The sequence below is a fragment of the Arachis hypogaea genome, chromosome 14, assembly GCF_003086295.3.
Source record: "Arachis hypogaea cultivar Tifrunner chromosome 14, arahy.Tifrunner.gnm2.J5K5, whole genome shotgun sequence".
NCBI classification, from domain to species: domain Eukaryota; kingdom Viridiplantae; phylum Streptophyta; class Magnoliopsida; order Fabales; family Fabaceae; genus Arachis; species Arachis hypogaea.
In genome coordinates, this window is record NC_092049.1 from 53,236,003 (window position 1) to 53,251,675 (window position 15,673).

At 41.4% G+C, this 15,673-nt stretch overlaps 1 non-coding gene across 1 annotated transcript; it reads right to left on the reverse strand.

Moving 5' to 3' along the window:
• Positions 1-1,548: 1,548 nt before the first annotated feature.
• Positions 1,549-1,652, reverse strand: LOC112746485 (small nucleolar RNA R71). Its single transcript, XR_003174366.1, has one exon. It is a non-coding gene; the product is annotated as a small nucleolar RNA R71 (small nucleolar RNA).
• Between the last annotated feature and the right edge of the window lie 14,021 nt (positions 1,653-15,673).

Consider the following 15,673-nt stretch of genomic DNA (forward strand, 5'->3'; position numbering starts at 1 on the left):
GGAATGAAGAGATCAAGCTAGAAATACTTTCTCATGCTGGACCAAATTGGGTTTGGATGGGTATGTGACTGTAACCCTCTCAATACTTGGTTTGGGAAATGCATGTGGTATAATCAGTGACCATACTTCATCTCTTCTCATGAGCAATTGACCAAGGAATTGGCTATTGATCAAGATTTGAGAGATTGAATTCCAAGGAATTGCAATTCAATCACTTAAGATTGCCAAGGAGATCAATGAGTGCATTGATTGAGGAAGAGATGAAAATGAACTTGATCCGGAGAATTGCAACATCTCCTAAGCCCAATGAACTCCCCATCTCAAATCTTACCCATTCTCTTTAATTTCTGCGAATTACTTCTATGAGCAAATCCCCCATTCCCATTTATAATTCTGCAATTTATTTTCGGTCATTTACTTCCAGTCCTTTAATTCTAGCATTTACTTTTCTGTTATTTACATTCTCGCCATTTTATTTTCTGCAACTCTCAACCCAATTTCTGGATTCGCTCAACTAGAACATTCTTCTAATTAAAGTTGCTTGATCAATCAATCCCTGTGGGATTCGACCTCACTCTATTGTGAGTTTTTACTTGACGACAACTTCGGTACACTTGCCGAAGGAAGATTTGTTGAGAGACAAGTTTTCCCCGCATCAAGTTTATGGCGCTGTTGCCGGGGATTGATTGTGCATCAACAATGATTAGATTGGAAGATCACTAGATTGAGCATTTTATTTTGTGTATTTCATTTTCTGTTTGAGTGATTTACTTTTTGTTTTAGCTAAACTTCTTCTCTTCTCCATCTACTCTTTTGTTTATCTTTGTTATTTTCAATTCTGTTTGCTAACCCACTAACTGTTTGATATATTGCATCACCCACAACTAACATCAATTCTGACACAAATACTGTCTGCACCTATTTTCTCTGCTTGTACTTGTTGGTTGTATGACAGGGAGAAGAAGTGGGGCTTCAACTTCCTTTGATTCTGAACCAGAGAGAACCTTCCTTAGACTAAGGAGGGAGGCAAAAGAAAAACGAGTAGTTGGTGCTGAAGAAGAGGAGGAACAGTTTGAGGAATACTTTGAACCAAACATGGAAGAAAACATGGAAAATCATCATGAAGAAGAGACTCACAACCATGGCAGAGGAGGTGGAGCAAATCATGCTGGGGAGGATAGAAGAGTTTTGGGCTCTTACATTAATCCAAACCCAGGCAATTGTGGAAGTAGCATCCAAAAGCCAACAATCAATGCCAACAACTTTGAACTTAAACCACAGCTCATCACCCTTATTCAGAACAACTGTTCGTTTGGAGGAGGTGTTCAAGAAGATCCCAACCAACATTTGACCACCTTCCTGAGAATATGTGACACAGTGAAATCTAATGGTGTTCATCCTGACACCTATAGATTGCTCTTATTTCCCTTCTCACTCAGAGACAAGGCAGCCAAGTGGCTGGAATCCTTCCCAAGGGAGAGCTTGACAACTTGGGAGGATGTGGTGAAAAAATTCTTAGCAAGATTCTACCCTCCTCAACGAATCAATAGGCTGAGAGCTGAGGTTCAAACCTTCAGGCAACAGGATGGTGAGACTCTGTATGAAGCATGGGAGAGGTTCAAAGACTTAACAAGGAGGTGTCCACCTGACATGCTCAACGAATGGGTCCAGCTGCACATTTTCTATGAAGGGCTCTCTTATGAGTCAAAGAAGGCAGTAGACCATTCATCTGGAGGGTCCTTGAACAAGAAGAAGACCATTGAGGAAGCCATAGATTTCATTGAAACAGTAGCAGAAAACGACTACTTCTATGCTTCCGAAAGAGGGAACACAAGAGGAGTGATGGAGCTAAACAATGTAGACGCTCTGTTGGCCCAAAACAAGCTCATTACTCAGCAGCTGGCTGACCTCACCAAGAAGATGGAGATGAACCAAGTAGCAGCAATCTCCACTTCATCAACAACACAAGAAGGAGTAAACCAAGAAGCAGAAGGGAGTCAGGAGCAAGCCAACTACATTGGGAATTCACCAAGGAAAAACTATGATCCATACTCCAAGACTTACAATCCTGGATGGAGAAATCACCTGAACTTTGGGTGGGGAAGTGAGCAAGATCAAAACCAAGACCAGAGACGTTACAACTCTAACAACAATGCAGCTCACCAACAATTCACCCAGAGGACATCTCAACACCCCCACAACAACACTTCTCCACATACTTATCAAAACCAAAACAGCACATCTGCTCCGAACCATTCATCAATTGATGACAGGCTCTCTAAGATTGAAGCCTTACTTGAAGGAATATGCCAAGAGATTCAAGAAAATAAGGTGTTCAAAGAGGAGGTGCGAGCCAATATTAAGAACCAGGGAGAAACCATTAGGAAGATGGAATTCCAGGTGGGATATTTAGCTGAGAAGATTCCCAAACCTACTGATAGCTTCCCAAGTGACACAGAGAAAAACCCCAAGGGAGAAGCAAAGAAAGTAAGATGGGAAGATTGCAAAATGGTCACTACAAATGATCAAGAAATTGAAGACAAGCAAGGCAAAATGTGCAAACAACCTGAAGATAACTCAACAAAGGACGAGGATAGAGATCACAAAGAACCAGAAATCTCACAACAAGAGCTGCTGAAGCTTTATGCACCATTCCCTCAACTGCTCAATGGTGCTGTGGGAAAGAGGATATACTCAAGGTTCCTAGACTTGTTTGCATCTCTGCACGTGAACATACCATTCATCAAGGCAATTCAACAAATGCTTGCATTCATCAAGTATATGAAGGAACTTCTTCCCAGGAAAAGCTCACTCAAGGGAGGGCAGACTATAGTGATGAACAAGGAATGTAGTGCCCTTATTCAACCTAAGTTGCCTACAAAAAGAAGAGACCCAGGAAGTTTTCATATACCTTGTGCCATAGGAGAAAACATGTTCGACAGAGCACTATGCGATTTAGGGGCCAGCATCAATTTACTGCCCTTATCCCTGGTGAAGAGGCTGCAGATCAATGAGATAATGCCCACAGATGTCATTATCAGACTGGCTGACAAAACTCAAAAGCAAGCATTAGGAGTAGTGGAAAATGTGTTGCTAAAGGTTAGGAAGTACTTTCTCCCAACAGACTTTGTCATTCTGGACATGGAAGAAAGTCACACTCACCCAATCATATTGGGAAGACCATTTCTAGCTACGGCCAGAGCACTTGTCGATGTAGAGAAAGGGGAGCTAATATTGAGAATCCATGATGAACGACTCAGCTTCAATGTTTTCAAACTCTCACAAGAAACAGATCAAGAGGACAAGGAACTAAGCACAAATGATAATGAGACACTGAAGGAGGAAACAAGCACTGAAGCACAGCCAGTTCACCCCCCTTAACTGACAAACAAGGAAAACAGCAATTGCCACAGCTCAAGGAAAAGTTGGAGGATCCCAAACCTCTAGAGGCAGGTGAAGACAGCATCACAACTCCTTGGAGAAAAGAGGTCACCAAGGGAAAGGTAACCTCAAAAGAAACAAAGAAGAAGGTACCAAGGAGATGGAGGAACAAGAAGATCCCTACAGAAGACTTCTCTCCATGGGATAGAGTTGTCTCAGCTTACTTCCCAGATATTCCCCCTAATCTCCCTACTGTGCCATCTCAATTACCCAAGGTCTTCACTATCAACAGAGTTCTTTCCCTGGAACATGTGGAGATCATTGATCCAACCAATGGATACAAGTCCACAGCAAGAGGGGAGGACTTTAAGCACTACCAACCACCGTGATGAAAGAAAAACGTCAAGCTAGTGACGCTAAAGAAGCGCTTCATGGGAGGCAACCCATGTTTTATATGCTTTCAGAAGATTATGAGTAAGTCAATCTTTATGAGCTTCAATCCAAACTTAACAAACAATTGGTGAAAATCTTCTTATGCAGAATATAGTGAGGAACAAGTTTGGTGTTCAAAGCAAACCAAGTTGCATGATAGTCTTGGGATCTTTGAACACAAAACTTTCATCACAGTGCTTCAAACTAAGTTTGGTGTCACCCCATGGTGCCACCAAAATGCATATAAGGAACCGCCAATAGTTTGTTAGTTAGTTGAAATTCATAAACAAACAATCAAATCCTTTCTTTCAATTTATTCTAGCCATAGAGTTTTAATTTTCATATATATTAATTCCCTTATTTCAAATCTTTATAGGAAAGGAAAAGAAGCATAAAAAGGGATTGATTGGACAATTAAATGGGGGAGATTGCGCCACTTAATGAAGAGCACTACACACATGTCTCAAGAAGGAACGCATAGGGAAACGCTGCCATGCAACATTGGAGAAAGAAGGCCCTTGAAGACCGAACCAATCACTCTCATTAAAGTGATGATCTTTGTCTTTGCTTCATACACAACCCCATCCGTTCATCTAGTAAACATTCATGCAATCCACACCCTTCATCCACTCATGATTTTCTTATATAAGTGAACCTTAGTGCATGCTCACTCCTCACATTCAAATTCCCACTCTCCACACTTCTATTGGCACACTAAACCCTTCATCACATATTGCTTTAACCAACCCACTCTTCATCTATCCGAAACCTCAAATCTCCTCAAACAACAACTCAAGTCATGGCATCATCAAGCTCAAAGAGGCAAAAGATGAAGGAACCTATGGTGAGTGCTCCCTTTGATGACAAGAGATTCAAGACTGCCTTTCATGAGCATGAATTCGAGCGGATAAGTGCCAGAAAGATATTGCCAGAGTTAATCTTCCAAATCAATGCCAATGAATCACCACAGATTTGGAGAAAAATCGAACAGAGGGGGTGGCAATTGCTCACCAGTCCAGAGGGGAAGATCAATGAAAACCTCATCAAAGAATTCTATGCAAATGCAGTTAGAGAGGATAAGACCAAAGCCCCAACCTTCAAAAGCTGTGTGAGAGGAAAGGAGGTGGATTTTAGCCGAAGTGCCATAACAAGAGCTCTTCATTTGAAATCACCGCATTTTGATGAGGAGAGTTATCAGGCAAGGATAAGTAGAAGCCCCGATAAGGATGAGCTCTCAGAGGTAGCATCAGATATCTGTGTCATAGCCGCTGACTGGGAGAGGTACTCAGATGGGAGACCAAAATTCATAAAAAGGGGAGACCTTCACCCTGAGGCTAAAGGGTGGTTTGAGCTTGTAAGGAGGTCCATCCTCCCAGCTGCTAATAATTCAGAGGTCAACATCAATCGAGCCACTATGGTACAATGCTTAGTACAAGGTAGGGAAATCAAAGTGCATGAGCTCATTGCCGAAGGGATTCAAGAGTCAGCTGAGAAAGCTGACTCAGGTGCCAGACTTTGGTACCCCAGCACCATTCTCCACTTGTGCAACAAGGCCAAGGTAATATTTGAGGACAGCAGCCCAGACTGGGTGAACCTAGGGAGGCCAGTCAAACTCGAGCGAATGGTCTATACCACACCGGCTCAGCAACTAAGATGGCCACATATAGGAAGGCAAAGGGCCCAGGAAGGAGCTCATCAAGAAGAATACCATCAGGAAGAATATCAACAAGAAGAGCATCATGACCCAGCTAACTTGAATATGACTCACCTTCTAAGAGCCATTGAAGATTTAGGACAGAGACATATGGAAGGACAAGAGCAAATACTGAACCGGCTGAGTCAACAGGAAGCATGGCAAAAACAACAAATGGAGCAGCAGCAGGAACAATACTCCCAGCTCACTCAAGCCATCAACCAAGTTAATGAGAAGCAAGAGATTCAAGAGAAGCACTTGCAAGAGCTCAACCAGCGGCAGATAGCCCAAATGAAAACTTTCAATGAGTTCAGTGTACTCAATGAAGGAAGGCAACTACATAGGGAGGAGTTCTATGTAAACACTCAAGCCGAGTTGAACTACATGACCACTAATATGTATCATTTACACTATGCCATCCCCACATATGATGAGGTCCAAAAAGAATTTGTAGAACAAGAAGAGAGGAAAGTGAAACAGCAAAAGGAGACACTCAAGAAGAAGATGGAAGATAGTGGTTTCTGGAAGAAGCTGCTTGGAAAAGGCAAAGGAAGTGGGAGCACATGCACTCAAGAGAGACACAATGAGGACAAGCAAGGAGGGGAGCACGGGCATCCACATGAATGAAAGGTGGTGGAGTTCCTTTTAGTCCATTGTTTTATATGCTTTTAATAAGGAAGATCTTGTATGAAATAGAACCTGCTTCCATGTCATGTTTAAACTTTTTAAAATTCTGTCTTTTAAGTTTCCTTCTGAATAGGTCCATGATTTCTGGTTTAAATGTCACTGCATCATTACCTTATTTACTTGTAAGCTTGTCCCTTTTTATCAAATGAAGAAGAGAATGATTGTTTTCAAAAGACCAGGGTAGAGTTCATATTGTGGAAGTGCATTCATGAATCTTTGGGGTAGTCATAAGTTAGCTAAGTTGGTTCAACCACAAGGCTAGGAGGACAACTATCTATCTTGAATACTTTGCTTTGGATACACTCATGAGACTAAGTTGATGACAAGATCCTAATAAGAGAAAAGGGAAAGAATAATGGAAGTGAAAAACAAAAGAGAAAGAGTAAGCAATAAGTCTAGGCATCAATGGTTTTAATCTTGAGGCAAGTGTCTGTGGTGCTCCTGTGTGAGGGATCTACTTGGATGAATAAGCTCTTAGGGGTGCTTTATCACTTGGTAACTTGGGTTAACTAACCCGGGATTATCAGCTGAAAATCCACTATCAAGAGTAACCCTCACTACAGAGCATTTAGTAACCCAAAGAGGTGCTGGACACCAAGGTCTCAAGAAAAGAAAATAAATAAACTATATGCCTGTGGTGTGTATGTATGGGGGAGAGACTTGAGGGAGTAAGTCCTTAGGGGTGCTTCAACACCTAGCACCTTGAACCAACTGGTTCGGGAGTGTTGGCTGAAAGCTTATCTTAAAGAGTTGCCCCCTTACAGAGCACTTAGCCTAAATAACACAAATAACCCCTGAAATAACAATAAAAGGATCAATGAATAAAAGTCTCATGAGATATAAACAAAGTAAGTGTTTAGGGACATGATAAAGGTCTGAAAGCCAGTAATGGAATGAACCTAAGTTGCTATGCATGAAACCACCATAAAATCAGTAATATGACTTCCACAAGAATGACTCATTCATCTAGATATTCCATTCATCATTTTCTTGTTCCAGTACTTGCTTAGGGACAAGCAAGCTTTAAGTTTGGTGTTGTGATGCCAGGGCATCTTGGCCAGTTTCACTGACCTTTTCTTTACTGTTTTTAGGTTAGTTTCATGCATTTCTTTAGGAAATAAGCTAGTTTTGGGTAAATATTCACTTATGCCTTGACTCAAGCATACAATGTGCATTTTACATGATTTCATGAGGATTTTGCATAAGTTTAGTGACAAATATTATGTTGCATTACTCATGACTTGGACTAGAGCTTTGATGCATTTTGTTGCTTGATTTTAGGACCAAAAAGAAGCAAGAAAAGGGGAGGTAACTTGCAAAGATTAATGAAAAAAGTGATTGCCACGTTAGTGACACTCAACATTAATGGAACGTTAGTGACAATGTTGAATGTCACTAACGTTCTCAAAGGATGGCAAAGGCCACGTTAGAAGCCACGTTAACCTAGTTAACGTGAGCTTTAACGTAAAGCAAGAAGGGGCACACTGGAACGTTAGTGACAATGTTGAGTGTCACTAACATTCTCGAAGGTTGACAAGGCAACGTTAAAAGCCACGTTAACCTAGTTAACGTGGGTTTTAACGTAAGGCAAAAGGGGTGCATTGGAATGTTAGTGACAATGTTAAGTATCACTAACGCTCCCGAACTTGGACTTTCACTAAATGATTAACACTCCTTACGCCCTGAGGTTAAGTCTCTGCCCACTCCGCACTTTCTCTCTGCAAGTAAAGCCAAGCCCAAATAAAGAAAGGAACTGCTTCAAACTCAAGATCCAAAGGCCCAAGACTTGAAGAGTGAACTAGAAGCTGAGAAGAGTAGTATATATAGGAGTAGCTTTGAATTGTAAAATAGTTCTGGAGGCTGAAGAACCACTCTCTGTATTTTACTTTCTTTGCAATTTCTAGTTTTATGATGTATTCTCCATCTTTGTTTTCATTTTCAAGAGCAATGAACAACTAAACCCCTTTCATTGGGTTAGGGAGCTCTGTTGTAATTTGATGGATCAATACTAATTTTCATTGTTCTTCTTCTATTTTTCCTCTTGATTTTACTTGAAAGCTTTCGATCTTCATCCAATTGAATAGTTATCTTGGAAGAGAAGCTATTCAAACTTGGATCTCTTTTGAACCTTGGAAGAGGAATGAAGAGATCAAGCTAGAAATACTTTCTCATGCTGGACCAAATTGGGTTTGGATGGGTATGTGACTGTAACCCTCTCAATACTTGGTTTGGGAAATGCATGTGGTATAATCAGTGACCATACTTCATCTATTCTCATGAGCAATTGACCAAGGAATTGGCTATTGTTCAAGATTTGAGAGATTGAATTGCAAGGAATTGCAATTCAATCACTTAAGATTGCCAAGGAGATCAATGAGTGCATTGATTGAGGAAGAGATGAAAATGAACTTGATCCGGAGAATTGCAACATCTCCTAAACCCAATGAACTCCCTATCTCTAATCTTACCCATTCTCTTTAATTTCTGCGAATTACTTCTATGAGCAAATCCCCCATTCCCATTTATAATTCTGCAATTTATTTTCAGTCATTTACTTCCAAAATTCTAGCATTTACTTTTCTGTTATTTACATTCCCGCCATTTTATTTTCTGCAACTCTCAACCCAATTTCTGGATTCGCTCAACTAGAACATTCTTCTAATTAAAGTTGCTTGATCAATCAATCCCTGTGGGATTCGACCTCACTCTATTGTGAGTTTTTACTTGACGACAACTTCGGTAGACTTGCCGAAGGAAGATTTGTTGAGAGACAAGTTTTCCCCGCATCATGCATTGACCCTTATTGAGCTTCAATTTGGGGCATTTTGTCCCCTTTTTATTATTTTTCTTCTTTTTCTTTCTTTTTCTTTTCTTTTCCATATTTTTTCTTTTCTTTTTGTTTTTCTCATTTTTTCTTTCTTTCAAACATTGTACAAGAACATCAATGCATAAGGTCTAACATTTGATCAATACATGAGCATGCACCCAATTCTCAAATACAAAAATGTAAAACACCCTTTTATCCCAACCAATATTTCCAAACCTCCCCAAACTTGAATAATAAACACTCTCACTAGCCTAAGCTAATCAAAGATCCAAACAAAGGACTTTTATTATTTTTTCACTTTAGGCTTATAGTGTGCTAAAATAAAGAACAATTGGGTTAAGCGTAGGCTCAAAATTGGTTACAATGAAAGATAAAAGGTAAGGCTATTTGGGTAAGTGAGCTAATGAAGTAATAGCCTTAATCATATAAATGCATTAATACAAAGAATAATGGGACATATAGAATTAAATAAATCAAGGATCACAATCATAGAAAGAGAACAATTGCACACAAGAAGGAAAATAAGTGGTTATAAGATGTAACCCATCAATAGGCTCAAATCTCACAAGCTTGTGTTCTTAGCTCAAAACATGATCCACAAAATATAAAATTCAAGCAAGTTCCACAAAAATATTCCAGTCAATTGGGGTAATGCCCCATAGATAAAATTCCATGAAAAATTTCATTATTTTGACTAAGCTTATCCTAAATGTAAAGTTGTGATTGGGAAATTCTAAAAATTCCTTAGTTTATCCCCTTTTTCAATCAAAAAAAACTTCATATGCGAAAGGATAAACTAGGTTCCAACAATCCAAAATATTTTTCTAACCACAACCAAAAGCTAAAATAACTATATAAAGCAAAAGTGCAAATCCAACAAGCTAAAAAAAAGTGCAAAATTCAATAAACAAAAATAAAAGTGTGCAACAAGCTAAATAAAGGTATCCACAATACTAGTATGTACAATGATCCAAAAAGTGCAAAATAAAGTAAAATATCATAAACTAGGAGATAACGTCTGAAAATGTTCACCAACATAGAGCTATCCACCAACGGCGACGGCGGTGACCTCCCCATACTTAAGATCAAGCATCGTCCTCGATGTTAGTGCTCGGGCTCAGGATGAGGGTCAACGGTCGCATCTGGCTGCTGGGACTCAGGCTGTGGCACCTCAAAAGGCTGTTGCGTCTCCTGGGTGGCCTGTTTCTGTGGAGGTGACTCTGGCTTAGCTGGCTCCTCCACGTGCTCCTCCTCCTCTGAAGCGGAAGAAGGGTCGGGAAGAGGGGTGGCTCAACGCCCAATGCTACAAACATCTGGTCCACTCGATCCAGGCATTGTATGATGCGGCGCTCGCTACGCTCCATGAAGTGGAACAGACGCTGAACCAGAAGGTAGGTCAGCTGGGGTGCTGGTGGTGGTGGTAAAGGTACTGCTGCTGCTGCCGAAGAGGGTCCTACTACGGCTGCTCAAGAAGAAGGTCTAGCTGCCTCTACTGCTGCTCTAGCTCGAGATCGGCGCTGGGATGGAGGCTTCTCGTGCACCCATGCCCCCCCATGGAATCGTCACCTCCTCCTTCTCAAAAATGGGTGGGGATGGAGACACGTCCTCCGCTAGCCATGGAACACTGCTCTCTGGATCATCTGTGTGACCAATGTCGGAAATGAAAATGAGCCACGGATGTGAGTGTGTCACATAAACCTCCTAATAGCCGGAGGAAATATACCTCCTTCCCCTCCAGGACACAACTGATCCAGACAAGCATGGCCACCGGAATCTCAGAAAAATGAGTGGTCGGCATGACGTAGTGGGCAAAGATCTTCTGCCACGTCCTGGCCTCCCTAGTAAGATAAGTAAATAGCATCCCCTTGGGATTCTTGTTTTCAGAATCCATCACCCAAGGGGCGTCTGGGGTGGAAACTACACTCCATAAGGCATCATGATCGAATGTCATGCAATGTAGCTCCACCTTAGCCTGGTCAAATGCATATGTGTCACTGGTCTTGGGCCTACAATTGAGTGCATCCTCAATAGCGGCCTCTGTGATTGGCACTAGGCTGCCTGTGATGAGAACCGATTCAAGGGTGTGTCTGAAAAAATTGCAGTAAAACTCTTGAACCCAAGATCTGTTCACTTTACCCAGCTCCCTATCAATGAAATCCAGGCCCATTCGCTCAATACGGCTGTTAATGGTCAGCCTCTGGTCGGATGGGATGGCCAGCTTCTTTTTTATATTCAGGTTCTTTTTATTGTAGCTCGAGAAGAGGAGCTCACAGTATAGGTTAGGGAACCTATCTGTGTCCCTGGCAGGTAGCAACTGATCGGCCTTCTCCTTGTCATTTATAGGGTTCTTTTCATAGTCCATGAAAGGAGAAGAAGTGGATGCCCGAGGTTTCTTCCTCTTTCTTGAGGTAACCTTGGATTTGCCTCTATCCGACATCCTGAAAAATAGATATGATAGGATATAAATAATTAAGCCAAGTAGAGGAATAGTAAGCAAGGAATGACACATTCAGAATACAACAGGAGTGACATGTAATCATGAAGTGAGTTAAAAGGATGAAAACTTGGAATGCAAGCAACAAGAATCAGAATTCAAATCAAAGCCGAAAACCAAGAATTCAAGCAATATTTGCAAAAATGCTTGTTTATTAAGCTCAATAAGCGTCATACCCAGAAGAATGGTAAAGGGGTTAGTTTGAAACTTAAAAATAAAAGTGAGTGTGTTAAGCAAGTTAGAGGTTAGGAAACTAGTTAAAAAATTAGTGATATGACGGCTATTGGCTCAATCGAGGTAAATGCACAAAGTGTGGAAAGATAAGCATGCCCACATTCATGAGGAAGATGCAGTCATTGATGATGAAATATGAAATTGTAAATATAGCAATTAATTGAAAGCAAGTCATCAATCAATGTCATGGTCACTGATTGTGCAATAATTGGTGTTGCAAAAGGTGAAACATGCACTAGTGTAACCAACTCAAGTTAAAAGGTCGATGTTGAATCAAAAGGGTTACACAAGTGGAATGCATCAATTATTGCAAAAGAATGAACCATATTCAAGAAATGCAACTTAGGATCAAATGGAAACCTAGGAGAATCACAATGTAATTGATTTAACTCGGAATATGAAAGTGCATGAAGGTTCAATGCATATCACGGGAAACAAAATGAACATGGAAATGCTAACCACATCAACCTAGGAATTGAACTTGGTGTAGGATAGGTAGTTTTCAAATCAAAAGTGCCAAGTTCAATGCCTATGGTGCAAGTCGAGGAACAAAACAATTCCTAAAAATTTGGGCGGCATTCCAGCAATAACTCGGACGTTCCTAGATAGCAAAAAGCAGCAAAAATAGTCATATGAGTTCCACATATCAAACAGTCAAACCAATCAAGCAATTCACATGACTCGGGCAGCACTAATCAGGCAGGGCAGTAGGAAATAAGCAAGGCTTGAAATCAAAAATAGCATAGCAGAGGCAATATATACACAAAACAACTCACTATTTACCATACAGCTAGGCAAGCAACATACACAAAGTAAACAGGAACGGAGCACTTATCAGGCCTAGAATCTTCTAACCACAATCTGGCTACCTAACAACATGCATTTCTATCTATCCTAACAAACAGAATTAATCAACTAACTAACTAAAATTAACAAACAAAATTATTAAGGAAAAAAAAGAAGGAAACAGGGCAATGGAGGCAGGGGAACCTGGGATCCTGAAGGAGAATTGGAATGGAGGGACTGGGAAATGTGAGATGGTGGAGGACTGCAATGCTGCCCAGGACCGGTGGCGGTGGTGGTTCGTGGCGGAGCAGAGGTGGCGCAGAACAGGGGGTGAAGAGCGGAGGTGACAAGAGAAATGGTGAGAGAGAAAAATCGAGGAAGAAGGAAAGAAAGGAGAGAAGAGGATGACGGTGGTGGCTGTGAGGTCGCCGGCAGTTGGTTGCGAAGGCGGCTAGGCAGCTTGGGGTTAGGGAGAGGAGAAAGGAGAGGGAGCATTAGAGGTGAGAAGGGTTAGGTTGCATGACTGCGCTGGGGTTCATCGCATCCATGGGGTTAAAGTTTTTGAATCCACGCGTGCACGTACCGTGCGCACTCGCGCAGATGGGCGATGGAATAGAGGGACGCGGAAGCACCAGGTGCGCCTACGCCTGGATGGGGATTGACGCATGGACACGTAGGCGCACGGTACGCGTCTGCGTGGGTCGAGCATTGGGCCAGAGGCATAATGTTGGCCCGGAGTTAGCACAACTCTCGGGTCCTACGTATGGGAACAGCGTCAGCGCAACGACGCGTACGCGTCCTGGGCGCATACACGTGCATGGGATTTGTGCTACACGCCCAGTGTTAGTGCATAGTCCACTCAATTCTCTCGAATCATATACGATGCCGCATCCGCGTATGGACGCGTATGCGTACACCTTGCGTAAGCGTCCCTGCCCCCCTTTTTTTTTCAGAAATAACAAAAACAACTCAAAACCCTCCTAACACTACCTACAACTTAAAATTAACCAAAAATACAGAATTGCAAAAGTCTTTTTGGATTTTTAAGAATTTTTAAATACAAGCAAGGGAGACTTGCTCCACAAGCAACCTACAACCAATTTATTGAAACAAGTATATGGAAAGAAAACTACCTACAATGGTAACTCAAATCACTTATTAATCAAAACTACAAGAGAGTGTAAAGAGTTTACCATGGTGGGGTGTCTCCCACCAAGCACTTTTAGTTGAAGTCCTTAAGTTGGACCTTTGGGAAGCTCTTTGACATGGTGGCTTATGCTTGTACTCGTCCTTGAATCTCCAAGGATCTTTGCTCCTCGAATGGTTGACAGAAATGCCAACCATCTTCACCAATTTTGGATGGAGTTCCACCCAAGATATGAGCTCCCATAGTTGGTCTTCATGTAGCAAGCCGGGATCCCATATCTTATTTTCACACCTGTCTTCTAGTTGATCTTCATGAATTTTCCGTCTGGGTGGTTGGTACATAGAATCCTCTTGAGAGCACCAAGTCTTCTTCGTAGACCCACACAAAGTAGCATTTATCCAATCATGGTCTCTATGCCTTGAAAGTTTGACTTCAATGAGCCTAATTCCAAGCTTCCAACCACTACACAACTCCTTCTTACCCTTAGTTCTACAAATAGCTCTAAGTTGTCCATCCGTTTCAATCAAGCCATATTCAAGTGAGAAAGTAAAGCTCAAGGGTAGGAATTTCGCCCCCTTGAATGCGTGTTGGACAGTGACTTAGGAAGGGAAACCTCCCCACACTTAGACAATGTAAGGTCGACTTTCTTATGCTCTTCTTTGGGTATCTCCACCTCTTGACAACTTCTTGCAACTTCTTCTTGCTTGTTGACTTCTTCCAATTTCTCCTCATTATCAACCACGTCAAATTTGGGAGGTTGCGTGAAAGCTACTTCAACGTCAACTTCACATTCAACGGAAGAGTCTTCAATGATATCACCAACTTCACTTGGTGTTGAGTTGTCTTCAACCGCTTCAATTCCATGTCCCGTGGGAGAGGATTCAATTTTTTATAAGAAGGCATTGATGATTGAATCCATCCCATGATCAACCTTTTCATATTCTTCAATCTTTATATACTCCGGAGGTTGTTGAGGCTCACATGGTGGTTCCGCATCATCTAAGTCTTCAACCACTGCTTCCTTTTCTTCGATAACCATAGGTTTCTCCAATTGTTCCTATACAAAATTCGATTCCTTTTCCACCGGATTTTTCAATTTCTTCTTCATGCTTTGCTCTTCCTTTGGTTTTTCACATGTAGCCACGGAAGTAACTTGAGTGTTCAGGCATTGGTGGGCCAAAGTGTGCACTACCTTAGTCAAATTAGTTACAAACTCAAGTGTACTCCATTGCATATCCACTTATCCTTTAAGTATCAAAGCTAGAGATTCATCCATTGGGGCTTGGGGTGGATAGGAAGGTTCATCATTTTGGAGAAAGAGTTCATAGTAGGAAGGCGTTTCTTCTTGGTAAGGGCATGGAGATGGTATGTATTGAGGTGGTTCTTGGTGGTAGTCATAATGGGGTTATGGTGGTTCTAAGGGTTCTTGCTCATAATGGTCACAAGAATGTGGTATGGGTGATTGGTTATATGATGGATAATGGTCACATGAAGGTGCTTGGTACAAAGTGGCTTGTGAGAATGGTTGATGATCATGTTGAGGATAAGGTTCCTAGGCATATGGTGGTGGTTGATTATCACAAAAAGAGTCACCATAGCCATTGAATTAGAATGCCCTAGGATGTGAATTATACCTGTAAGTGTCCGGAGGTTGTTGCCAATAGGAGTGATCAATTCCTCGAGGCTCCTGCCATCTTGAAGTGTTCCATCCTCGGTATATGTTGTCATTAAAGTCCACATTTTCTACAACACAATTAGAACCAAACTCATAGCCAAAGCGAGAATTCATAGTGGAAAAATAAAATAAAACTAACAAAAACTAGAAAACAAGCAAAAGACAACCTATTCACAATATTCACATATATACAATAACCAATAACATAACACCATTACAATTCCCCGGCAACGGCGCCATTTTGTTGAACGGAAAATTATTGGTGTAGAATTTCACTAATGAAATCTCGTTGTAAAGTATAGTTTCCAAACCAACAA